The sequence below is a fragment of the Loxodonta africana genome, chromosome 15 (genome assembly GCF_030014295.1).
Source record: "Loxodonta africana isolate mLoxAfr1 chromosome 15, mLoxAfr1.hap2, whole genome shotgun sequence".
NCBI classification, from domain to species: Eukaryota; Metazoa; Chordata; class Mammalia; order Proboscidea; family Elephantidae; genus Loxodonta; species Loxodonta africana.
In genome coordinates, this window is record NC_087356.1 from 32,002,276 (window position 1) to 32,016,577 (window position 14,302).

Here is a 14,302-nt window from a genome sequence, read left to right on the forward strand (position 1 = left end):
GGGTCTCTATAGGGCTGCTACGAGTCAGAATTGACTCCATGGCAAAGTTTTTCTTTTTCTTTTTTTATTAGGCAGGTAGTTCCAGTCCCAAGAGATATGCCAAACAGAAACAAAGGCCAGCTCAGCAGGGCACACTGGGTGTTTGACGAGCAGACATCATTTAGAGATCAGCAGGGCACATTTGGTAACAAATAACTGGGATTGAAAGGCAGAAATCAGGTGGGTGGTGATATGGGCAAGAGAAAGGCAATGCCCCAGCGGTGAGGCAACTGGTATTCTAGACACTCATCAAGGCAGGGTAAGTCAGACCTTCAGAGAACAAACTGAGATACAGTTCCAGAATTGTGTTACCGGAACAATGCAGAGACCATGTCGCCATAGGTGGGCACAAGGACCGAGTAAAATTAAAGCTGTTTCAAAGATGGATAACCCGAGTTTCTGAACTTGAACTGTTTATACTCCTCTGAATTAAAGGGAATGAAAGGTTTATAACCCAGGGTGTGAGTAATATGGAAACTCTGGTGGCATAGTGGTTAAATGCTACGGCTGCTAACGAAAGGGTTGGCAGTTCAAATCCGCCAGGTGCTCCTTGGAAACTCTATGGGGGCAGTTCTACTCTGTCCTACAGGGTCGCTATGAGAAGGCACTGGGTTTTGTTTTTTTTTTTTAATGGTACAGGGGTGGGAAGCTTGGCAAGGACCCAAGCAGATTACTGCTGAAAGAGCCTTGGGTTCCTCAGTTAAATAACCAAATACCAACATCACTTGCCTATCATGGGCCCATAGAGTCTAATTCTCTTTTCCTCTCTCTACTGCTTGATTATCTGTAATGCTTTGATAGCTTTACCCAGTGAATGAATGATCCTGCTTTCACTGCTTCATTATGTAGGGACATATGCTATTGATTGCATAATTTATTGTATAATTTTCATTATTCTGGTTGCTATGCTTGTAGATGTCCCCCTTGGAAGTGTGACGTCAACACTAAATTCCACAGAAGATTTGATCAGCAAATCCTAGATTGAATAATAACATTCTTTAATTTGAACGTGTCTATATATACCCATGGAAACTCTGGTGGCGTAGTGGTTAAGTGCTACAGCTGTTAACCAAGAGATTGGCAGTTCAAATCTGCCAGGTGCTCCTTGGAAACTCTATGGTGTAGTTTTACTCTGTCCTATAGGGTCACTATGAGTTGGAATCGACTCGATAGCAGTTGGTTTGGCTTTTTGGTGTATATATATATATATAAATATGTATATTTACACTATTGAGTAATGTTAAGTTATCTTGTAGTATGATTTTCATATATTCCTTTCTTGACACTGTTTTGAGGCAATGGTTGGAGGCTGGCCCATTCCCCTTCTTGAGCGACTAATTCCATTCTCTAATCACTCTCCTTATCAGGATCTCAAACACCTGTCCTAATCACTCAGGGGTCAGGTACCCAATAACTAAGGACCATCCCTATACCTCCTGAACCTGCAGAATTATTCAAAATTCCCAACCCCCAGAAAGCCAGCCAAACCTAGCTCACCTCGCCCTGCCTGCCATACATAAGTCCTCTTCCATAATTTCAGTTTTTTATTACTTTGTCACCAGGTGCAAACCCCTGTGTAGCCTTGTGTCATGTGCCTCCCTGTCTCTGGGAACTGTAAGTATATTGGATCTGGTTATTTTTCATGACCTTACTTCTCTTTCGCAGTTTGCGTCTGACTCACCATCCCACGCATCTGTTAAAGCGCATCTGTCAAAATTTCCAAATGTTATTCACATATACTGATTGTTCATAAAATGGAAAGGTATACATATTGCGATGCTACATTTTCTACTTCTCAATTTTTCAACACTGATTATCTTGTCGTGTAAACCTACTGTATCGGCACTCAATCCACAGATAAAAGTGTAGAATAAAGGCCCGTGAGAGATGCTGGTGGCCTTCTCCTAGACTTCTTCTTCCACTAACAGTGCTTCACTATTGACTTTTGAGTATAGAAAACACCCAGGTTTTTGACATCCTGATGACTCTGATTATTTATATTCTCAGTCTCAGAAGGTCATATATGTATTTTGTGAGTAGAGCCAGAAGCAGATGAAAATGTAAACAGTTACATAAATACACTTGTCCTCAAGCATCTGATCTTCAGTTTTTTGGTTATTGCATAATGCGATAGGTAAAAGCAAACTCAGCGTTATGAAGAATATTTTATGAAAGAAGTAAATCAGAATGTTTGAATAATCAAGGGCTCCAATCTACATATGTGTACGATTATATCCATTGCAGGCATGACTTTAACTTCCATGCCCTATAGGCACTCCATGATACCCCTCAAATTTGAAATTAGACACCTGGATAGGCTTCAGAGAATCAATTAAAAATATGGTATAAAATCAAATTACTAAGTAGGATAGTCTGGAAATAAAGCCCAGCCTTCTTTGAGAAGGCTCTTAACAATTGAACATGAAAAATGAGTAGAGTCAACATAATTCCCGACTTTTAGGGACAGTGGAGACTCTTTATATTAGCTAGAACCAGAGAAAATAAACATTCAAAATGCTTATAGAGATGTGATGTACTTCCTGCCCTACCCACTGGGGAGATACCATGTGTGCCATTTCTCTCACTGGATGGAACACTCTAAGAAGGCCACAATTCAAAAATCACAAACACTACTCCATGTTGAAGGAGAAGTGGGGCTCTGGGGGTAATGAACTTGGCTAGCAAAGCTATAGAAACCAGCCAGATATTGTGATAAAAATGACCTGCATGGCCAAGTTGTCTCTCTACCACTTAGAGACTGAAAGGATTTACTGTAAGTGATGACTCACAGAAGCCTTGCATTCCATTTGGCCATACCAGGCTTTCAGCAAAGACACAATCGAATTTTGGGTTTAAAAGATCAAAAATCTAATATTTGCTTTGTAAGTACGTTGTTAAAATATCGAAGGAGCCCTGCTGCCGCAGTGGTTAAAAGCACTGGGTTGCTACCAACAAGTTGGCAGTTCGAACTCACCAACCTCTCCACCGGACAAAGATGTGACAGTCTGTTTCTGTAACAAATACAGCCTTGGAAACTCTACGCAGCAATACTGTTCTGTCCTTAGGATTGCTGTGAGTCAGAATCGACTCCACAACAATGGGTTTCAACATTTTTTCCAAATGCTGTTTTCTACAAAAACCTACTCTGCCCCTCACATAAAATCAAGCCAGATATTTCAATTAAAGACTTTTTAAGCTTACTCAAGCAAAGGTTATTAGTTTTTGTTGTTGTTATTATTTTTTATCATCAGTAAACTTCCTAAGAGCATAGCATAAACTTGTTCTGGCATATGAAAATGATCTTTTAAATCAGTTTTTGAAAGGTTTTATATTAAAAGGGCACAGCATTTTCATAACGCAACACATTTTGCTAGCAATTCACTTAACTACTTCCTATTAGAATTGAAGCAACTCTTGGTTACTTATGACAGCTTTAAATAACATGAAGGTTCTTATTATCTATTTAGGACTGCTTTGGTTGTAAGGAACAGAAATAAGTCAGAAATGATTTAAGCCAATTTCGACTAAGATTATTCTGGTGTGACCTCTTGTAAATCAACTATCCTAGTGGTAGAGTGGTGGATGAGGGATATGAGTGATGCTAGATAGATGGAGAAGGTGGGGAGAGTTAAGAGAATTCTTGTAATTTGGCCAGATAGCCCAAAGAAATCAAATGATATAATGCATTGGGCAAATTCGCAAAAGACCTCTTTAGTGTGTTAAAAAGCAAAGATATCACTTTGAGGACTAAGGTGTGCCTGACTAAAGCCACAGTATTTTCAATCACCTCATATGCGTGTGGAAGCTGGACAATGAATAAGGAAGACTGAAGAAGAATTGATGCCTTTGAATTATGGCGTTGTCAAAGAATATTGAATATACCATGGAATGCCAGAATAACAAACAAATCTGTCATGGAAGAAGTATAGTCAGAACGTTCCTTAGAAGGAAGGTTGGCAAGACTTCGTCTCACTTATTTTGGACATGTTATCAGGAAAGACCAGCTCCTGGAGAAGGTCATCATTCTTGATAAAGCAGAAGGTCAGTGAAAAAGAGGAAGACCCTCAAGGAGATGGATTGACATGGATTGACTGTAACAATGGACTCAAACAGCAACAATTGTGAGGATGGCACAGAACTGGGCATTCTTTTGTCCTTTATGAGTTGGAATTGACTCAGTGGCACCTAACACCAACACAACAAATCCAAAAGGTCCTGCTACAACTCCACTGAACAATTCTTAAAAGGAAAATCTCAATGCCAAAAAATTACCTTTACCTTCTAAATTCATAGTTAATTAACTCATAGTTAATTCATTCTACTGGAATTATTAGGGAAATAGAAGTAATCCAGATCATAAATATTAACAAGAAAGTTAACAGAATTTGACAGCAATGACCCTGTGTTCCAATGTGAGAAAATTGTCTTTGACTTATTTCATTTTTAATATGACATAATGTCTTTTCTTTATCAATTAAGATAGAGCGTAACTTCGAGTCTAATATAAAATGGTAGTAAGACAGGATGACTTTGGGGAAAAATGCTCAGTACTCTGTTAGTAGTACTACTACTAACTAATATAGCGTACCCTTCAGAATGCAAAATATGTCCTAATAAAAGATAACATAAATTTTATAATTTCATTTTGGTTTAAAAATAGAATTAGCCAAAACAGTAGACCACTGCTTAGATCAAGAGTATGCCCATAGAGACCAGAGAACTGCTAAGAAGACTTGCAGCATCACAGCCCAAAGGAAGCCAGAAGAGAACAGATCAACTGATGTAGGCACAGTTATCTCCTCTGTAAAAAAAATAGGTGATTAGCATGCTTCTTTCCAGACTGTAGTCTAGAAAGTTCTTCCCTCCTACGAGAGAAGTTCCTGCTCTCTTATGAGATAGTATAGCTTCAAACCCTTGCATGGATACTTACTTCTTATATTATTATATAATTTTCTTAGATTTAGGCTATATGCCTCTAAAAATGTTGAGAAATTTTTTAGTGCAACAGCCACATCTCATACTTATTTGTAGGGCCTCCCTGATGAAGTCCAGAGCACACAGAAGGTGCTTGAGAGGCACTAATTGATTCATATTGAATTGCCCTGAGAGAGGCTAGAAAGAATCCCTAATACAGAGTTAAAGCACTCAACATTAGGTAGGCTGTGGTGTACCAGCCACAAAATAATATATTTATTTATCCAACTTTTTTTTTCTTTTATTGATAAAAACTACACAAAAGCTAATTGATAATTAATCTTTAAAGCAATGTTACATATCATCTTGTATTTAGAAATTTGTTCAGCTTGTCAGTTTCACTCATTGACCACATGGCTGTTGTTCTTCTGATCCCCCTGGTCCACATGGGAGTAACTATTGGTCTTCTCCATCCAAGGTCTTCACAGAGGCCTCCACTGGACCCCTGACAAATGAAAGCTCAGAGTGAGGGGCAGCCAAGGGAACACAATCAAAACCCCTCACACCATGAACAGTGTGTGTCTTGAAGAAACTTTCACCCAGTTTTTGTCGGATTTTCATTCCAGTTGTTTTGTCAGACTTCGTGGTCAGCTCTTTCCTTGGTGGTTTGTTGTAAAGCAAATTTTCTTTTGGTACAACATAAGCTTTAATGCTCATGTTTAGAGTTAGAAACAATATCACTTGACCAGGAAAAAAAAAAAAAATTAAAACTAAGACAAACCAAACAAGAACAAACAACATTGCTTCAAAGAAAAATAAAGGAAAACAATTGAAAAAAAAAGTTTGTGAAAGTTACACACACCTGACAAGGAAAACTGTATTGTTTCCCATTCTCCCCCCTCCCCCCACCCTTCCCCTTGTGGTTCTCCAGCCCTGGAACCATGCAGTGTAGAAAAATCAAATATACAAACAAACTTATATGTAGCTAGAGTGAAATCTATTTTTATAAGAACTTGACACTCTTACTATTTACATCCAGGAGCATTTTTTGTTTGCTTGTTTGTTTTAAAGCAAAGAAAGTTTTGTAGTTCTCCCGGTTATACTGCAGGTGCATCAGCTGCCCTCAAAAAGCAGTTTTTGTTTTGTTTTTCTCTAATTTACAAATGTTTTAACAGGAATGATGAGCTTGCTTGATTGTGCGAGACACTCATTCTTCTTTAAGATGCAGGCCTTTACTCCCAGGTCGAGTTCTCCAAAGAGGTGTTGGCTTCTTTGCATTAGTTTGTTATTCTCTCAAGGTAAATGGCTGGAGCAGCCGACCTGGCGATGGTGGCTATGAAGCTGTGGTCATGTCCTAGCTCCAGGCTGGGGGTTTCGTCCTGTTCCACAGACATGGTCTCATAGCCCTTGTTGACGTGCAGAGGCTGGTGAGCCTGGCAGTACCCGATCACTGGCTGGTCATAGCTGTAATATGGCAGGGGCTTCACGTGGTGTGGCATCTGGATAAGAAAGAGAAAGTGTATTGACTGATTATAAAAGTGCTTTGAAAGGCCAAGAAGATCACACTTCTCAGCTGGCATTTTTGTTCTCTTTCCTGCTGTTTTTAAGTCATCAATGCCGATGCAACTATTAATAAAGAAATTAACTTAAAATAATGACTTAAGACTTAACTCCAAAACATCATCTTTTTTTTTTTTCCACTAGCACATTTTGCTCAAGGCTCAGATTCAAAGGTTTTCGATTTTCTCTTTCTCATCAGTATAGCAGAAAATTGGGATAAATTCCCAACAGGGAATTTTAAGATAAATTATGTACACCCATACATTTGAATACCATAATGACATTACAAAGATTGAGGAAGGACTATCTGTTCTTAAGAATGTATAGTGTGATCCATTTTGTGTAAATAAAGCATGCATATATATATTACTTTTTGTTTAATGTCTTTATATATAGCTGAATTTTATTATGGGCATATGTATTATAATTTTTATTTAATTTTTAAAAACAACTTTTCACCATTTCTGATTATTTCTAGTAATTCATTAATTATAAATTCTGGGCAAAAAACTCTAGAACCATGAGAGTGTGTGTAGTAAATACAATTTTTGATCAAATGCACTATCTGCATGAAAATTACGTTTTTAACACCTTCATGCCTACTAAGGTAAAAGTTATCTCCTCATATTTTTTAAAAAATATAGATCAAAGCAATGATTTCTATGGCCAATCACAAGCCATTAGTAAGTAGGTTATCAAGTCTGTTTGCTGAATTCCTCCCCCCACCCCCCATCCCGCCGAAAACCCTGGAGGCTTAGTGGTTAAGTTCTACTGCTGCTAACCAAGAGGTCGGCAGTTAGAATCCACCAGGCGCTCCTCGGAAACCCTATGGGCCAGTTCTACTCTGCCCTACAGTGTCGCAACGGGTTTTTCTTTTTTTTTTGGAATCCCTCCAACTGCAGTCCACTTGATTCTGACTCATAGTGACCCCGTGGGACACGGTAAAACTGCCCTATACGGTTTCCAAGGTTGTAAATTTTTACAGAAGCAGACTGCCACATCTTTCTCCTGCAGAATGCCTTAACTACTTGCCACCCGGGCTCCTTTTAGTAATTCAGGTAAGCTTTTTTTTTTTTTTAAAGTTAAATTAAATCGAATAGAAGGTACCGGAGTGTATCATATGAGTAAGGGTAAGTTGTTTAATAAAAATTTGTTTCAAATTTGTGTGTATGTATATGAGTTTGTGTGCGTGTGTGTGTGTACTGGGTCACAGTGGGTTTTTTTTGTTTTTTTTTTTAAGTGGAATCACAGTAAAAGAACTATTTTGGATAATACTTGGTCGAAGCACGTATTCAGATTTCTGCTTATTGTGAAGTGATTGGCAAAAGCCTGGGTAAGTTTTCTATTTTTGCTATTCCCTTTTTCAACTTACATAATTGTTTTTCACGATGAGTTGGAAGTTTAAATATATATATATATATATTACATATATATGTCACAGAACATTGTTTTTTAATGGAAGTCAATATTATAATTTCAGCCAGCCTTTTATGTAATAGTAATGAAGTAATTTCTCATCAAAGTGGTGAAATACAACCTTGAACATACAATTTTATTCTCAAGAAAGATTTTTTAAAAAAAGTTACGTACTAGAGTTGTGATCGATACAGAGATTTTTTAGATTTTAGGTATGTTTTGTACCAGTTAGTGAGGGCAAGGAACAGACTACAAGACAACATGGCCAAATTACTGAATACCAAATACTAAGTTAGGTCTGTTCCACCTCACCCCAAATCAATAATTTTTTTTTAGCTTTATGGACCTGTCCCTGTAAATCAGTGCAGGTTTGCACATGAAATGTTTGCCAGCAAGTTCTGCTTTAAGAACTCTCGTAGGCTTTTGCAGTGTATGGGATAGCAGAGATGTTTGTGATTGGTGTCATGGGTCACGAAAACTCTGACAAAGCATAGCAATGGAACTAGACACTTGCACTGACATTTCAACAGAAAGAATTTTATAAAGAAGACCTTCCCAAGAGTAAAATAGTTCACTCTCACTTTTTTGTTGCTAATTGGTGCAGTAACATAACCTGGAAACAATATAAAAATCCACCAATTTATTCCCAAATGACAGCAACATTCACTGAGTATGGGACATTTGCTGCACACCTTCATTTAAAGGAATGACTTATTTTCTCCAAATTTGTCAAAATTTGAAAAGCATCAAGATAAACATGGTGGATGATCTTTATATCCAGTCATTGCAATATATGGTTATTTCAATCCACAGACATATATGAGCAGTGAATGGCAGAACCAGACAGGTCCTTACAGATCCTTTTGCACAACCAGGTGAGTTTACAGATGAAAACCAGTAGCTCATTTGTGTACATTGTTGGATTTACAATCTTTACTTAAAGCCCTTAAATTTAAGCTATAATGAGAGAAAACAATTTCGTATTTAAGAAGCCATAGTATTTGCCTTAAAATAAAGTTGATTCAAATTTCAAAGGACCTGCATTAATTTCAGAGCTCTACGTGTATATATTACATCATCTCTGAGCTCAGAAAATCTGTTTTTTCTGTTACAGTTGAGCTAGTTTATTTATTTTAGACTCTAATAAAAAAGGACTCATAGAATGTTCCCCGTTGTAATTGAGACAGGCTTAGAACCTCTTCCAGACTAGAAACCATGGTAAAGTTTCCTTCTACACAATGGCAAGCATTCAAAAGCCCAGTGAATTGGCAAGCTTTGAAAGGATATCTGAGATATTTGCTCATTTACTCTTCAAGACTATTCTGTAGGGCACTATGTAATCAACTGAATTTGCGGTTTCCGAGGAGCTAAGAGACGGAGATATTGTACTTTATGGTAATAATGTAGAGTACATTAACCTCATGGGTTCCTGTGTGTAGAATTGTTTCTTTCCAGTAGTCAAAATAAAGTATCCTTAAGTTCCGCTTAATGTCGATTTGCTATTTTTGTAAATGTGTACTCAGAGCTTTTCCAAATGGTCCCCCTGTTCCATCAGCTCAGTGATGGACTTCACTTCTGTAAGGCAACAGAAAAACATTCCTTAAGATGGCCTCATTAGCATGCTTGACTGGTCATTGACTGCATTGGAGGCCACCCTTTATTTACAGATAATGGCTGTGGTTCATAGCATGCAGTAATCATTGGGGGTGTATGTTATACTGTGCTGGAATTCTGCCATGTGTTCTACCATGAATATGAGCACTTGAACTCAAATTAAACGTAAACATTTCTTCTACAGAGGCATATTTCATGACTAAATCCGAGGTAAGTTGCAAGGGGGAGGAGCCATTTATATCACTTATTATAAGTTATCTGAATCCCCTTGAGTTTCATACGACTCCCCTGCAAATGGGGACAGTAATGGCATCTCATTTAGCTCTGTACATTTCAGATAACTCTGAAAGTTCTCCCTGAACCTCAAAAAAGAAGAAATACACAAAAAAGACCTACTTTCATTCTAGGTTTACTTCACACTGACAGGGTCTTCCCTGGAATTGTGCCCTGTCTTTTGTCTTCTATTTGCCATTCAGGAAGATGCGTGGACAGGAAGGATCACAGAGTGGCTCACTCATCAACAGAGGCTTTCAGTTCTACTTTGTACTCTCAGAACCTTAGAAATCCTACTGGAAGTTCAGGTTTTCTAAAAATAACACTTATCTTTGACCAAACTATGTTTTTCTCCTGACACATGGAAAGAAATATAAAAATTACACCCCTCTCAACGACAGTGGCCCATGGCCGTAATGATTCAAAGAGAAACATCAAGGAAAGGGACTATTTTAAAATCTTGGGAGGAAGGGAACAATTATAGAGGTGGCGTAGTGGTTTAAGAGCTATGGCTGCTAACCAAAAGGTTGGTATTTTTAATCTGCCAGGTGTTCCTTGGAAACCCTATGAGGCAGTTCTACTCTGTCCTATTGAGTTGCTATGACCTGGAATCCACTCCATGGCATGGATTTAGTTTGGTTTATGTGCAGTTTTAACACTTCTGTGAACCAATTATTTTATGCTTTAAATTTTTTTGTTGGTACTATGTGTTTTGCTTAATGGAAGCATGCTTAATCATTAAGTATGTCTGAATTTTTGGTAAGTAGTATGGACTTTTTTTCTTGCCCCTTCCCACAAGCTTACCCTTTACTGGTACATATAAAGTACCACTAATTATACCCCAGAGTCCCCACCAGGGTCTATTGGCACATAAAAAAAAAAAAAAAAAAAAACACATATTTGGTACATATGTGTAACAAATAGAAATTCTCAAAATTTCTGTTTTTCCTGATAATAATTCACATACCTCATTCAATGCCCTGTAGCACATGCTCATTTCTTTGGTTTCAAACAGTCATAAAGGCCTTTTGGCAGCATGACCTGTCAATGGTGTAGCATCTTCCCAATAAGCCTTCAGAGGCAGAAAATAATTGGTCCCTAGAGGTACCCGTGAGCACGAAAGTGTTAAAAGTCTGCAAATTGGTTCGGATCCATAATATTATACCCATAATCATTATATTTAATATCAGGAATGAATGAGTCTGTATAGTAAATGTGAGAGCAATGTGAAATGAACTCAATATATATAATCACGAAAGGCTTTTGAAGTTCAGTTTTGTTATGCGCGTGAAATTCCAATACTGTTACACTTTTTTCTCAAAGGTATTAGCATTAGTTGTAAGTAGTTTAAGAGGCTGATCATTCTAAAATTGCCATGACCTATCATTAGTCATATTTATTAACTTTTCATGAACATTGTTCACATTTCAGTATGAGTTCTTACAATTGAACTCATAAAAAGTTGATTTTCAATTTCCTAAGTGACATTTGGTCTCTAATTTTCCAGAATTAAAGTGAAGTGTCTGACTACTCAGACCATTTAAAAAGCACCATCATACAATCTGGATGAAGAATTCAATACATTTGAATTGCTTAATGAAGAAGGACACTTGTTTTAACAGAAGTTAAATGGATTAAAAAATGAAGGGCAATAACTAAATGAATACCTAACTTAGCCTTTATTCTACTCTATTAGTTTGCAAATAACCTGAGCAAAAAATAAGAAAATGTAAACGTGTTTCTGTAGTGTTTTTTGCAGGGCTTTTGGTTAAAACTGACCGACCTCAGCTTAAGTTAGTTGGGTAAAAGAGGAACTTCATGGGCTCATAGAACACAAGGTAAGATTTAACAGCAAAACTGAAGGAAGAGCAAGGGTGCCACTGGGTCTCAGGAACAACTGAAACTAGGAACATGAATGATAGGGGTTCTCTCAGACAACTATACCTCATACTCTCTGCAAGGTACTTTCATATTCTGAAGGTCAAAGAGCTTCCTCCACTTGAATGGACAAATGATGGCAACAGCTCCTAAGTTTTACATTTTACAGCCATAGTAGATTATACAAATGACCACAGTTTTTGTTAGCTTCTCTTCAAGAGGTGGAGTCTGCTTCCTTTCACCTTGAATACAGTCTGGTCAAGTGACTTCCCTTGGTAGAGTACAGTGGAATTTACTATGAATTCCAAGTTTCTTGAGAACCTAATGTATCAAGACACCACTATGTGAACACACTTGGGCTAGCCTGATAGAGAATGAAAGACCATGTGGAACAGCTGAGGCATCATAAGCTAGCCAGTCCCTATAACCAGGGAACTCATCACAGGCACACGACTGAGCCCAGGGACAGAAAACCTAGCAGTTCCCAGGTGAGAAGATTTGCCCACCTAAGATCAGCTCATATTGTCAGCCTCCACCGAACCAATGTTGTTGTCTTAAGCCACTAAGTTATGGGTGGTTTGTTATATAGAAAGAATACCGTAGCCATTTTTATTACCATCGAAGGATGGCCTTACAAGGCCTCCAGTACCATTTCAAAAGTGTAAAAAAAAAGGTCTTGGTTATTTCATCTTAGTTGTCTATCCTTGAAGCATTTTATTATACTAAGGAGGCTCAGATACTGTAATTAGGCCAATTTGAATAAACTTTGAAAAAATCAGCTGATGTCGTGGGATGAAGTTTTGTAAGAATAAGACAGCGAAAGATTAGAATGGAGGAGAGTTACAGTCCCAGAAAATGGTTGATTATTCTGATAACCAAAAAACAAAAGCAAAGAGCCTCACAAAAACAAAGACCAGAAGTATTCTTCATAGGTAGAAAATAATGCAAGAACTTCCCAAATCATTATGTTATTTTTATTATATTTTCTGTATTCCTTTTCATTCCAAAATAATATGAGTCATTGAACTGAACCACAAAATTGACAATTCCCCAAAATTGATTTCTTCCTTTACTTCTCTATTGAGAGAACTAAATTAACAGTTGCATTACAGTAAATTTTACCTTGTTGAGATTTGAATATCTGAGAACATTTTATAGCCAAAGAGGGAGAGAAAATAATAAATCTAAATCAACTTGTCAAACTACGTTATTTAATCCCATTCTACAAAGAATGCTTTTATCTGTTTTTTTTTTTTTTTAAATGCAGGCTTGTTTCTTAACAGAAAACAGCATTAACTTAACCACTGGTTTCTATTAGATGTAAAACAAAACTTTCAACGTCACTAGATATTATTTATAAAACTTTTGTTATAAAGTTTATTTTAAGATGCTATTTTGAAAATGTGCTCTGAACTCAAAAATTTAGTAACCGTATTTTTACACCAAGATGGAAATTTGAGTGCTGATATTTTATTACTGTCTTCAATTTACTTTTTTTAATAGGGAATCACTTTTCTTTCTTTCTTTTTTTTGTGCTATCACCAGACCAAAAACTCTAAAAAATTCCTGCAAGATATAACCGAGGTAGATTCAAAGAAAAACTTAGTAGCATTTAATTCAGTGCATCTGGAGGGTAAACTGGTTTGGGCTGTGGAAAAAGTCCTTTGCAGAACTATAAAATGTCCTCCAGCTTGGAGCACCCAGGACTGCCAAGGAGGGAGGAGAGGGCAGGGAGAAAAGAGCAAGCTTCACTCTCAAGCTTAGCACTATAGAATGCTAAGTATAAAGCAAGCGTGTGGCAGAAACATCAGGTTAGTGAGGTAGTTGCCAAACTGCACGTCTGCCTTCACCATAGAAGCAGGCTACATCGGGGCTTTGGATCAAAACTTTCTATGTTTAAGTACTTCTCTACTCTTTACATTGTTTTAACTTCAGCGTAATTCTGCACCTAAAAGTCATATACAAGGTCCAAGAAAAACCAGCACCAGACCACCAGACATGCAGATAAATCAGAAAAGTCCTGACAAGAAATGAAAAATCACTGGACTTCCATCATCTGTGGAAGCCGAGCACATTTCAGAAGCAAAGGGTCCGGCAGTGGCTTCCATGCCAATTCCTAGCCCTACCCTGCAATGAATAATCAGCAAAAATCATGGATATGTATAACTTCCTGATTCTGCTTACTATGATGACCTCATAAAAGCTGACCTCCACCCATTTTCCGGGCACTGCCTTGGTGACTGGAGTCCCAGCATCCTCCTTTTCTTGGCCAACTAAATAAACACTTTGACTTTGCCTTAACAGCCATGTCCATTTCTCTGTACAGACAGGCTGCCCCAAGCAGGGACCTTAACCTGATCCAGTCTCAGTCTAGTTTGGCCAGTTACAGTAGTCTTCCATTCAGAGAAGATGGTGCATTCTTCAAGTCCCTTCCAGGGGACACAATAATTTCTGAAACAAAATCTTTCTGGCTGGCATTTTTTGTGCTGTGCATCTGCCTTCACTAAGAGCTACTCCTTCTCAGTCCCACGACCAACTGGCTCATTAATCAAAAAACCTTACCTTCAGAGATAATGAGTATTTTCTTTTAAAAAAGAGACCCATGCAA